Source organism: Vicia villosa, linkage group LG2 (assembly GCF_029867415.1).
Source record: "Vicia villosa cultivar HV-30 ecotype Madison, WI linkage group LG2, Vvil1.0, whole genome shotgun sequence".
Lineage (NCBI taxonomy): Eukaryota > Viridiplantae > Streptophyta > Magnoliopsida > Fabales > Fabaceae > Vicia > Vicia villosa.
In genome coordinates, this window is record NC_081181.1 from 138,426,711 (window position 1) to 138,440,813 (window position 14,103).

General features: G+C 34.0%; 1 non-coding gene across 1 annotated transcript; it reads left to right on the plus strand.

Annotated features, from left to right (window-relative positions):
• The first annotated feature begins 13,182 nt into the window (after positions 1-13,182).
• LOC131654425 (small nucleolar RNA R71) lies at positions 13,183-13,290 on the plus strand. Its single transcript, XR_009299464.1, has one exon. It is a non-coding gene; the product is annotated as a small nucleolar RNA R71 (small nucleolar RNA).
• The last annotated feature ends 813 nt before the right edge of the window (positions 13,291-14,103 follow it).

Consider the following 14,103-nt stretch of genomic DNA (forward strand, 5'->3'; position numbering starts at 1 on the left):
GCTAACTGAAGCTCATTGCATCAGGGACAGAAAATCACCATTACAAAAACTCATTTCCCTTCACAAAACAAAAACTTCAAAACTATTGTTTCACTAAAGTTCTAATTGGTTTTTATATTGAAACACCATCGACACATCACATACAAACTTTTGTATGCATTAATACACTCATGTAAACACCAAATCATTCCATCCAACTCCATTTTCTTCACTTGCAAGTTGACTTGGGTAGATAGTTTTAGAGAGTTCCAAAGCAAGCTAAGCATACATTCATACTCCAAGAGGCTCAAGGAAGCTAAGGGAATCGTTTTCTATCTCTGCAAGTTGCTATGAAGGAGCATCAAACTCGCTCCGATAGGTAACATTTCATGCTCTTTGAACTCTTGCTTCTAAGCACCATTTTTCACTATTCTTGATACTAAATAATTGCTTGGGTTAACATGAGTTTAAGCCCTATGAAAATAGGCATCGTTTGACTGTGTGTGTCATTTAATTTTATTTTCAAGTTTTAGGGTTCCTTCTAATTTTTCAATCGTATGATAGTTTAACTTAGTTCCAATGAAATTAATTGTAATGGTTGTATTCTTTGCATGATTTTGAGTTATTTGAAGTATGCTTATTTCATTTATGGAAAAACAAACCACCATATATGGTGGTTGGTGGTGGCCGGAATTGAAGGAAGGAGATTAAGTCTCTCTTGGCACCACATTTGAACTTATGTGTTGGCAATTTGTAATTGGTCAGCGCTCTTTGTTTCACTCATATGTGTTTTAAATCATGATACTAACAGCAAGCCAACTTTGGCGCAGTGGTGCGATGTGTGCGTGTGCGTGTGTGTGTGTGTTATGCTCTGGGTCTTGGGTTCAACACCCATGGAACCCATTTCCTTTTAAATATTTTTGTCCATTTTTTCCACTATGCACGCTTGTTGAGTATTTGGTTGTTGTGGTTGATTGTGATACCACCAGGCCAGGTTTGGCGCAATGGTGTGATGTGTTTGTTATGCTTATGGTCATGGGTTCAACACCCATGAAACCCTTTTCATGTCTTCCCCCCTTTTACTTTTTCTTCTTTTTTTTCATTCTATTTTCTGTTTCTTGATTATTTTTAATTTCCTAAAAGAAAACCCTATATATTTTCAAAGTCTTGATTTTTTTTGTTAGCTTATTTATTTTAGCATTTAATCTATTTTTGCTAATTATTTTCTTTTGTTAAAATACTTTGAGTAAGTGGTTTACTTTCTTGATTTGTTTTATCTTAAATAAATGCTTGATGAAGCACCATGCCATGTTTGTTCACTTTCTTTGGATTGATTGAATATTTTTTAGGGTATAGTTGATGTATTAATGCATGATATTGTGTTTGGTCTAAAACCCTAATTTCTTAACATTTATTTACTTGTGATTGATACTTTTCTTTGATCAAAACTTATATGATGCTCTTGACCTTTGATACATGGTTACAACTTGAAGTTTTTAAGGACACTTTCTCTTAGTTTTTTCTAATTCATGCCTAAATCCCTTGTTGAATGTGGTGTCTTTTGTTGCAGTTTCTTGATTAACTTCAAAGACTTTTAAATGTGTCCACAATCTTGACATGCTTGTATGCTTTCCTTATGGAATGTTGTGGTTGATTCCTAGGTGATTCATTGTGCTTTACCTTGATACATATATGGACTTGAAACATTGGTTGTTATTTTCAAGTCACGCCTTAGTGTTGTTTTGAGAATTTTCCTTTCTTGATTATTGATGCCATGTTAAGTACTTGAATGCTTGAGTTTTGTACATGATGCGTGATGTTTGTTCACTTGTTGTGTTTGATTTGTCTTGATTTCAAAACCTTAATGCATGATTTCTAGAGGCTTGAACCCTAATTTTTTTGTCTTGGTTGTTGAATTACTACCTAATATCCCGATGCCATGTTTTGAAATTTGGGTTTCCATCTTGATATTGAGATATGAGGACTTTAACTCTTTTAAACCATTCTTACCATGCTTAGATGCTTTCATTGATTCATGAGTTGGTGTTTGATATTAGTCCTTATACATGTGATTGAACTTCCATGGTTGCTTGATATTTGAATATCATATTGATTTCTTGGCTAAAAACTAAACCTAGTCCCTCAAGGAATGCAAACTCAAAGACAAACTGTCAATGACTTCTCGAGACTACAGACTAAACTTAGTCGCTCAAGGAATTTAACCAAATTTATAATACAAAGAGTGTGTTTACAAGAGTGATTCTAAACAAGCAGATACACAAAGTGAAATTCATAATTTACTGTAGTGAATGTTGAATTTTTTGTTTCTCATCTTTTTCCAGTTGTTTCTTTTCGTTCCTCTGTAATTCACCCACCATTCTCAATTTCTTCAAAATTCCCTGTCCTCTTTAAATAGATGATGAATAGTATCGTTGGAGGATGGAATTGGAAGACGGTGGATAGTACGGCTGGAGGGGGATTGGAAACTTCATTAATTTGACAAGTGTAATAGTGGTACAAAGTTGATCCGTGAATTGTGGAGATTCGTTGGTATAGTCCTTTAAGAATTGCAGAGTTTTTCCTTTTAAGTAATATTTGATTTTGAAACTTAAATGTACTATGTCTAAGAATAATATTTCGATAATAATCTCCCAAACATTGACTTCGTATTTGAGATGATTTGAAGCTTGATCAGATTCTAGAGCCTCGAAAATTAGGTTTTAGAGTCTAGTGAAAATGAGGCTTGAGTTATTAGAGTAAATTTGGATTGTTTGATGCAGTTTCATTGTCTTAGTTATCCATATGATTGACTATCATAGAAAAATTTCTTTATATTTCAACTTTGCTTCAAAATTTGTTGAAGTTTAGAGTTTAGAATCTCTTTATCTAGAGTATGATTTGTTCGGAGTTTAGTGTCAGTTTTCTACTTTGTCAAGAGTCCAGAGTTTGCTTTCACAACATTAGATTCTCCCCACTTAATGAAACAATTAGTGTACAAAATTATTCTTTATACTTTGTTATTATCAAAACTTAAGGATTGTAGATGTAGAACCAAACTAGTTCCAACAGAACCAACCAACAAGATCATCCTATCTGGCATGAAGAAAAAGTTGGACGAATCAAATGGATTATGGTTCGTGCAACTTCACGAGGTAACCCTTATTGATATTCTTCTCATTTTAAAAGCATACCCCATCTATTTATGTGAATTAAATACAAAGGATGCCATTGGGTATTATTGGTATTGTGATCATATCACATGACCCTCATTAATCGATAAGAGCAACAAGCCAAAAAATCATCGGTTTTACCCAACATTAGTCCCCTAAAGGAGAAAACAAATAAATTTAATGGGTGAAGGTGCGTGAAACAAAAGAAATGGGGGGGTGTGAATTGGGTGTCAAAGTATAAAATCAAATTCTTCCCAAATCAAAAGTTAAGAACACAAAGACAAAAATAAAAAACACAATTATTTTTAACCTGGTTCACTGTTAACAAAGTTACTCTAGTTATTTTTCCTTATCAACAAGGACTTAATCCACTATAACCAAACTTATTACAAAAACCACATCAAAGACCAATTGTCACTTGTGGCAAAACACAAAGACTAACCGTTAATGTCTTCTTGAGAATTCTCATTAAAGCATTAGCCTCTCAAGGAACTATCAACTTACAAGTTGAATACAAAGGTTTGTGTTTACAAAGTTTCTTCTTTAAAACAAGATTACACAAGTTTTAAATATAATAAAATAACACAGAAGTGTTAGCAATTATCGAACAAAAGCTCACTTGCTGCAAGTTAACGAACAAAAGTTCACTTGCTTACAAAACTATACAAAGAATATACAGAGTGATTTTTGCAGCTTCTTCTTGTCTGAAATTCTGGTCTTCAGATTCTAGATGTCCTATGACTTGTTGGGACATTTGATCTGATACAGTATACAATAGACAGATATCCATGAATGAAAAACAATGTTGAAAAGTAATTGAACACACAGGATTGTTAATCCATTTCGGTGTACAAGAACACCTATTCTGAGGGCTACCAAGCCAAGAAGGAAATCCACTATTAGCAGTATCAATTCGAATCTAAACAACCTCCGGTTTACAATTTCTCACTTAATCCCTAACCAGTGCAACTTCTACCTAAGAACTTCCTAGATAAGAGAAACCCTCTCACTTCCAATCACCGCAGTGATGTCTCATAATAACTACCATAGTCACTGATATTAATGGCTCTTTACCATAAACTTCAATTACAAACAATACACGATTAAGAATCCCTTAATCAAAGAATACTTGATCTTGCTTAAAATATTTGATAAAGAATAATAGCTTGAAACAAAAGCAACACATATTTAAATAACTTTATCAATGATACCTAAGTGACACACATACATTCAATACTTAACAACTTATGAATGCAGGACAAAACTTACAACTCAAAAGAATAGTCATACTCTTCTATCAACATAGAATTATAGAGGCTCACAATTTGCATACAAACCCTAACATATTCCCGTAAGCTCTGCTCTTTAATTAGGTTTGTAGTCTTCTATTTAAAGCACACATTTGGATTGGATTTGGGCGCAGCAAGGAGACTGCTAGAAATTTGCAACATCTTCTCCATAAAAATAGACCTTCAATCATTAGTTTCCTAAATATTTTCCATATTTAGAAACCATGAAAATCTTCAAACAGATAAAATCTTTTATCCTCAAAATTAGCGCCAGATTGGATTGCATAATATTCTCCAAATATTCTGCACCTGTAACAACTTAAACATAATTCAAAAGCCCAACTTAATACTCAGTCACAATGTCAGATGATCCTGCATAAGACATATTGTTAGACATGTTACACCTGATGCAGTTGATAGAATATATTGTTCAAGATCAACACCAACATATACAATCTGCAGTTTGAACATTCTACCTAACATGTTGCTGTCTAATTTGTTTTACTAAAATTAATGTCAATCATATAATCTTAGAGAATTAACAATCTCCCCCCTTTGAAAAATTTTGGCTAAAACAAATTTATATATTACAAACAGAATCTCTGCAAAGAAAATCATAAGTTTTCCAGAGTTCTCATGCACTCCTCAAGTATAGTTTCTCCACTTGAGACTTTTGTAGCATGCCTAACTGTCAGAGAGTTAATCTTCTTTTCATTTATATGAAGATTGTCAGGACTTCATGTTTGACATCTTTGCACAACATTTTGAATGAGCTCCAGTTTCCCACACACCATAAACCAACAACCTCGGGAAAGGAGTAGAAAGTCCTAAAGCCCTTTGGTGTACACGAGGAAGAAGATAACTGACACTCCCCCTTGATGTGGAAACCAAGTCTTGCCACTAATGGAAGTGTCCAATTTTCCCTACTGATTGATAAATCTTCCAGAGGGCATAAGTAACCCCTTAAGAAGCATAAGAGAAAACTTAAGAAGCAGTCACCAGTCAACCTGTGTAACTCAGAACAGAGGACACAACTGTGTTCATAACTCATATCACAATACACAAAGCAAACAAGACACTTGATGAAACATTTTATTTGACATCTTTGAAACCCTAGAAATTCAAACACAAGAAGGAAAGCAGTCCCAAAACTAAACCCCTGAGCATATTCTTTCTCCTTTTTTTAGCCAAAGAATATCGTCACAGACCTATACCCAGACAATACTCTCCCATACCCGAACAAACATTGTAGCCCCATTTAGAAAGCGAATGACACAAAATGAGTAGAGATAAGGAAAAACCTCTTTAAATAGTTAGGCAGTTACATAGGAAATAGCGATCATTGGTAGTAACGATGGTCTTTGTCAAAGATAACGTTATTTGAGGAAGATAACTTCACCACAAATAACTATACACCGTCCATGTCAGTTTTACAGCTTTATTAACTCTAGACCGATTCCCTAGAAACGTTAGTTCCAATAAATGTGCATGAATAAACATGTTTTACACGCCTCTCACGTGTTTCTTGATTGCATCGTCCACAATATTCCCTTGCTGATATTGAGAGACCCAAGTCCTAAACAATGTCCTAACATCTTTCCAGACATTGTCTACTTTCTGTTGTATTCTCAAGCAAGGTAGAGTACAAGGCCTGACAATCTCCTTCACCACTAGTACAAGAGGCTTATTCATCATGACCAGTATTCACAATACTGACCAGTGACTTGTCTTCATACTCCACTGTGAACTCCTAAACAACTTTTTTTCTGAAGGAGAATACCAACTGAAATAATGTTTCAACATCAGTTCAAAAGTCAATCTAAATCACATGGATATAACCGTTTTACCATGACTTTGGAGACAACATCCAAATTAATCCAAACACCTATCTTGAAAGGAACTCAAGAGTTCTCAGCATCAGATGATCAACCTCCACGACCAGACCATAATAACCTGCACACCTCAAGAAGCTTCTTCTCAACAACACAATTCCCAGACCTCCTGTCTGAATTTGAGGCGTTAGATGCCATCCTTCTGCTCCTAAAAAGGAGATTCTCTCTAACAGGTATCTCGAACAGACTACAACAACCAGGGTATTGAATGATCATAACACCAACAATAGACTGTCCAAGATAAGTCAGCTTCTCCTAAAATTTTCAAGACACAAGAATGCCGTTCAATCCTTTCTTAAGAACCATGATCCTTTGGTCCCTAATAGGATTACCAACTCTTTCTTACTCCAAACAAACTTCTGAAATGCTCATCCTATGTGATTTGAATGAAATTTCAGCAACATACCAGTCAACCACTTAGGTTGATACACCTCAATATCACACATCCTCTTTGATTGTCTATTTCACTACAAGAGTTACATGTTCTCATAGACTTGATAATAGTACCAAGTTTGAGTAAACAACCTCCATCGTGTTAATGAGACACACTACCAGACATATTGAGAAAAAGAAATTCTCAACAAGGATGTCAAGGCATTATATCTGAAATTTCTTCACGGCTCTTCAACTCCAGATTAGGGGATCCTTTCAAAAGTTGCCAACAACACCTTAGATAATCATACATTCTCTCCTCCACTAGGCATAAGAGCTCAACTTATGTACTTCCATCTGCTTTGATCAAAATTAAACTGACCCAGGGAGTAAATAATAGGTTGACCATATCTTGACCATCCCAATTATCTAATACAAGTTTCCTAGATAGAAACTTCTTAGACACACAACTGAATGCCTCCTCTTCCACATCAGGAGAATGTTCAAAACCTATGTGATCAACACACATTCGTTTAGTACCTAAAGCACCTGCTAAACCATATGACCCTGCACACCTGCTGATATGATGTTCCAACATCCAGTAGAACACTAGTTTCCTTCTCACGGAACACAATGCATTCCTTGATCACCTTTTAGGTCTCTAATGGAAGTCCATATTCCAGCAACAACAAGGACAAGTCCATTCTCATAATTTAGCTAACACTAGGAATAGCCATGCAGGTGTATATGATCACCATTGATAATTTTTTCTTCAGATTCGCATCAACTTCATTAATAAGTGCCTTTATGAGTGGAATTGAGATAAACTTCAAGTATCTTTGGCAACTTTAATAAGATGGTTGAAGCTATCTTCATAGAATCCCATCTCTAGGAAAGATCAAGCAATCCTTCATTCAAGCAATCCTCTATCATATATTACCCTGTGTTCCTTGTTCTTCATGAATTTGATCATTAAGTCCTTCTTCCTTGACCATTGAACCATAAAGTATCTTCCTTAAGTCTCACCCAGATACAAAACAGGATGTCTGCTCTGATACCAATTAAAATTCTGGTATTCAGATTCCCGATATCTTATGACTTATTGGGACATCTGATTTGATACAGCATACAACGAACATATATCCATGAATGAAAAACAATGCTGGAAAGTAATTGAACACACATGATTGTTAACCCTGTTCGGTGTACAATAACACCTACTCTGGGGGCTACAAAGCCAGGAAGGAAATCCATTATTACCAGTATCAATTCGAAACCACACAACCTCCAGTTTATAACTTCTCACTTAATCCATACCCAGTGCAAATTCTACCTAAGAACTTCCTAAATAAGAGAAACCCCTCTCACTTCCAATCACCGTAGTGATGTCTCACAATAACTACCCTAGTCACTGATATTGACGGCTTTTTACCATAATCTTCAATTACAAACAATACACGATTAAGACTCCCTTAATCAACAAATACTTGATCTTGCTTAATTTGTTTTATCAAGAAAAATAGCTTAAAACACAAGCAACACACAATTAGATAACTGTATCAAGGATATCTAAGTGACACACATACATTTAATACTTAACAACTTATGAATGTATGACAGAACTTACAACTCATAAGAACAATCTTACTCTTCTATCAACTTGATATTAGAGAGGCTCACGATTTTTATACAAACCCTAACCTATTCCCGTAAGCTATGCTCTTCAATTAAGTTTGTAGTCTTCTATTTAAAGCATACATTTGAACTGGATTTGGGCTTTAAAACACAACAAGGAGACTGCTAGAAATCTGCAGCATCTTCTCCATAAAAATAGGCCTTCAAACATTAGTTTCATAATTATTCTCCATATTTAGAAACCATGAAAATCTTCAAAATAGATAAAACCTTTTATCCTCAAAATTAGTGCCAAATTGGATTGCATAATATTCTCCAAATATTCTACATCTATAACAACTTAAACAGAATCCAAAAGCCCAGCTTAATACTCAGTCACAATGTTGTATGATCATGCATAGGACATCTTGTTTGACATATTACACCAGATGTCGATACCGTTGATAGAACATCTTGTTCAATATCAAGCCAACATATACAATCTGCAGTTTTAACATTCTAAAATTATTGCCAATCATACAATCTTATAGAATTAACAATCTCCCAATTTGGCAAATTTTGGCTAAAACAAATTTACATATTACAAACAGAGTTTTTGCAAAAGAAAAGCATAAATGTTTAGTAGTATTCCAGAGTCCTCATGCATTCCTCAAGTATAGCTTCTCCACTCGAGACTTTCGTAGCAAACCTAACTGACAGAGAGTTAATCTTCTTCTCATTCATATGAAGGTTGTCAGAACTTCATGTTTGACATCTTTACATAGAATTTTGAATGAGATCCATTTTCCCACACACCCCAAACCAACAACCTCAGGAAAGGAGTAGAAAATCCTAAAGTCATTTAGTGTACATGAGGAAGAAGATAACTGACATTCCCCCTCAATGTGCAAAAGTCTTGCAACTGATGGAAGTATCCAATTTTTCTTACTGATGGATAAATCTTCCAAAGGGCATAAGAGACCCCTTAAGCAGCATAAGAGGAAACTTAAGAAGCAGTCACCAGTCAACCTCTATAACTCAAAACACATGCCACAACTTTGTTCATAACTCAGATCACAAGGCACAAAGCAAATAAGATTCATGATGAAATATCTTCTTTGACATCTTTGTAACCCCAAAAATTCATACACAAGAAGGAAAGTAGTGCTAAAACCAAACCCCTGAGCATATTATTTCTCCCCCCTTTTTAGCCAAAAATGACAAAGAATGTCGTCACATACCCTTACCCAGACAGTACTCACCCGTACCCGAACAAACGTCATATCCTTATTTAGAAAGCGAATTACACAAAATGAGTATAGATAAGGAAATACCTCTTTAAATAGTTGGGCAGTCCCATGCTTGAGGGAGGGACTGTGTTCATTCTGGACCCTCCCTCTAAAGGACTTCACCCCTTTGGACCTCATACTTGAAGGACTGCGTATATTCTTGACTCTCCCGCTAAAGCATTCACACCTTTAAGTCTCATGCTTGAGAGACTGTGTACATTCGAGACTCTTCTCTAAAGCACTTCATTGCACCATAAGCTTACTCCACCCTATCAAGACATCCTTATTCCACCACGCAACAATTTTTTCCTTCTTAATAATTACTTCCTCTGTCCCATAATGAGTGACACATTTGGAATAAAATAATGCTCCAAAATAAATGATACATTTCAATTTCCAATACACTTTTTCCAATTCTACTATGTTATTAATAAAAAATTATAATTTCGAATGCTCTCTCCGTTCCACAATGAGTGACCCAGCCTACCATTTCACACATATTAAGAAAAGTATAGAAAAGTAAGAGAGAGAATAATATTTTTACCATAGTATCCCTAATCATGTATTGGAAATTGGGAAAGTTTAATCAATTAGAGGGTAGAATAGGAAAAAAATTATTGAAAATCGAAATGGACCATTCATTTTGGGACACTAAATTATTCCAAATGGGTCACTCATTATGGGACGGAGGGGTATATCATAATATTATTTTCTATTTTACTTTTATACACTTTTTTTAATATGTGTAAAATAGTCGATTGAATCAATCATTGTGAGACATAAGGAATAATAATAAAATAATATTACAAAGCGAGTAATAATAATACTAGAGAAAAAAGGATATGCACTGACAGTGTAAAATAGTTTTACACTGTCAATCAATCACAACCATGTATCAAATTAAAACACAATTTATATTTTAAAAAACTAATATGACACAATTTAACATTAATTTACACTGTCGGTGCACTATCTTTAAACTCATAATATTATTGTCGATCTACTATTTCACCAAAGCATATATTTCAACGAGTAGAAAAAATATTCTTTAATTAAAAATAAAAAATTGTATTATGAAAAAATTATAAATATTAGAAAAGAGAATATTACTCTTAATAAATAAAATGGTAATCGCGTGGTTAAAATACCAATAAAATAAAGTATATATTAAGATTTTAATTAATATAAGTGGTCTAATCTAAATCATTTTTAATTTGTATGAAATGTAGAAAAATTGATGTTCTTTCATGAATCTCTTATTATTGATTAGAATATGTTAAAAACGTGACTTAGAGAAAGTCATATGTCACATCGAAGTCTAGAAACTCCTAAACAAACTCAACATCAAAAAAACAAATTCAACATCAAAAAATAAGGAACGTGGTGATCCGTCCAATATTACCAATCACTTTCTCTCTCTCATGAGACCACTTAATGAGTGGAGAGCAAGAATTCATGAAAAACTAATAACCTTCCCATAATGGAAGTGGGACGAGGCTATCTTTGAATTTCTCTTTTCCCTAACTGGAAACAGTACTACAACCATTTCAGTGGGCCCTACTCTCCATTCAATTATTCAAAAGCCCAGGCCCACACCCTGGTACCACCAGGCCCACTTCCTTTACTATCCTTAACCTCTTTCACCTATGTATCATACCTAACTTCTGTTCCAACATTAAAAAACTACTACATATTATTATTACCACAACCTAACTTTTGTTTCACTATTTTGAAACCAATAACGGTGTCTCTTAACTAGTAGTACTAACAAAAATCCTTCATTTGGTACCTTATCTTGGTTGGTTCAAATGAATTACCCCCTCCTAAGAAACAGTTATTTTTTTCTATGACAAACACAAATTATTTAATGTTGTTGGTAGAAAACTCCCTAGATTGTACGTATGACACGTTTGAAATATGTATGCAACTAGGTTTAGGATGTGAGAGAAATTATAGGTTGTCTGACAAGGAGTTATGACCTAACCTATGACAAATTTATGTTGGGCCATACTATTTATTTTTTTTTAACGTATAAATCACAAATCATTTATAAAAATCTTTAACTTATGGTTTTTGACATTTATAAAAATATTTTAAGTAATTTATTTTTATGATAAAAACATATGGGATGAAAATGTGTCCGATCAAAAGCAGATTTTATTTAATCTAGTTGGACAAACAATTTACTTGTAATACAAGTGTACGCATACTTTAAAAGCTCATTACCTACTTGGTTAGTTTGACATTTTAAATGGTAATTTATTTTCTACCATTAGTAATGACGGTGTTATACTGTTATTGAATTACTAAATGCTTTCTAAAAATCTTGTATGAGTTGGATACTCAATCCCAAAAGATATTAAAACATGTTTTGCACTCCCTCCGTTGCAATGTTTTTGTGTTTCTTTATAGAAAAGTTTCTTATTTCATTAAACCCAAAGAAATTGACTTCAAACAACTTCTTATTTCTTTTTGGGATTTATTGTATGTTTCATTTAGTTTGTGGAACTACAACAAAATATAATTAGGGTAAAAGTTTCAAATGATAAACTTTTACTAACAAAAAAACTAGAATCTGAGAGTTTTGAAATAACAAAATATAATTAGAGTAAGAGTTTCAAGTGATAAACTTTTACTAACCAAAAAATTACAATATGAGAGTTTTGAAATAACAAGTCATAACAATAATGAGTTGATCCTGAATTTTAGTTAAACGTGTTCAAATTCTTCAGTTAAAAATTAGGAGTGAAAATTGAGGTAGTCAAGTTGTGTCTTGTTACAGTAGATCTATAATTTTGATGCGGTGGAGAGGGTGCTAACCTATAAGGTTATTACTTAAAAGTCCAAGTCAGTGAGAGGAATTGGAAGTAATGTGTGAGTAAGAATGAATTTGAATATTTGAAATGACGTGTTTCATCCTTATATATTAAGGGAGGTTTAAATCGTTCCAAGATGTTCAAAGTATATTTAGAGATCGTGAAACACTTTAAAGATTTATAATTCTTGGTTAATCCTCTCAATGAGGTAGACCATGCCAGCATATGTACATAGAGCTCGGGCCACTCTACCAGTGTTCGAACAAGTTCTCCAAGTTATGGCCTCAGAGTCATTTTTGGTAGATTCTGGATTATATGTTTACAAAATGGATAACTTGTCTCAAGAGGAAGTTTACCTGAAAAGACCATTGGTATATTTCTTTGATGGTCTGGACTACATAAACAACTTTGTCCCTTTTGATGCAGCAACGAAGAAACAAGGAAAGCGAAATATAGAGACACACTTTCTGGTGGATGATACAAGGTTAATGCTTAGGTTATCAATTTTTTGTATATGGTATATACCTTAGTGTTAATATGGCCAAGGGTGCTAACTTCGTATATTCCACCTTTTTCAGGTCTTTTTTATAGGAGCGTGTTCGCTTCCCCACTCGTAATAGTTTTGCGCCATGTTCTATATAAGGAAATATGCTTCATCAAAAACTTTGTTCATTAAGGCCCCTTCCGAAGCAGCATCTAAGGTCATTCTCATGGAATGGAGAAGACCATTTAAAAAGGTACAGGCTATAAGCCATTTTTCCAGCCCATGGTGCAGACAAAGTCTCATAATTTCCTTGATTCACTCATATGCTTCGAAGAGTGATTCATCGTCATTTTTCTTTTAAAGGGAGTAATTTGATTCCTATGTTGTGCCATTTTTCTCAACGAAAAATATCGAGCGAGAAACACAACTTTTAGTTCATTTCATATTGTAATGGAGTTTGAAGGCAGGGACTGTAACCATGCTCTAGCTCTATCCCTTAAGCAAAATGGAAAAAAAATCTTATTCAAATTGAAACTGGGTTTACTCCGTTCATTTTGTGAGTATCGCAAAATTCTATAGAAAAAGACATATGAAAATTCGAGTCATCTGTCGCCGCACCTGAAAATTATTTTTGTTGAATCATGGATATCAAATAGGGATTTATAGTAGAATGAACTATGCTCTAATGAGGTTCCTTATTTGTGGGAATAACTTATTCTTTCACAGGGTGATTCGGTGCAGGTGTGGCCATCACTACAGGTCTTTGTCATAATAAACGCCTTTCATGAAAACAACATTCGATTTCATTAATCGGTTCAACGAGGTTCCCTAAATTCGGGTTCTTTGCAGACAACTGATAACAAGAAATATTGCATAAAATATAAAATAGAAAAATAAATGTCTTAGCCTAAACGTTAAAATAGTAGAATAACAATATCAAAAATTGGTCCCCGACAACAGCACCAAAACTCGAGACACCGCAGGTGTACAACAATATCGAAATAGTAAAAAGAGTCATCATTCCTTAGAGATCGATTTAAGTATCTAGTTCTAATAGTTCTCTGTTTCTCTAAGACAGTCAATTTTTATGGCTGTTTTGCAAAAAGTTAAAAATTGGTTTTCTTAATAATTGGGAAGGAGGATCTATGACAATGATTCATGCCTACAAATTTACTCATACATGTTTAATTCAGATTAT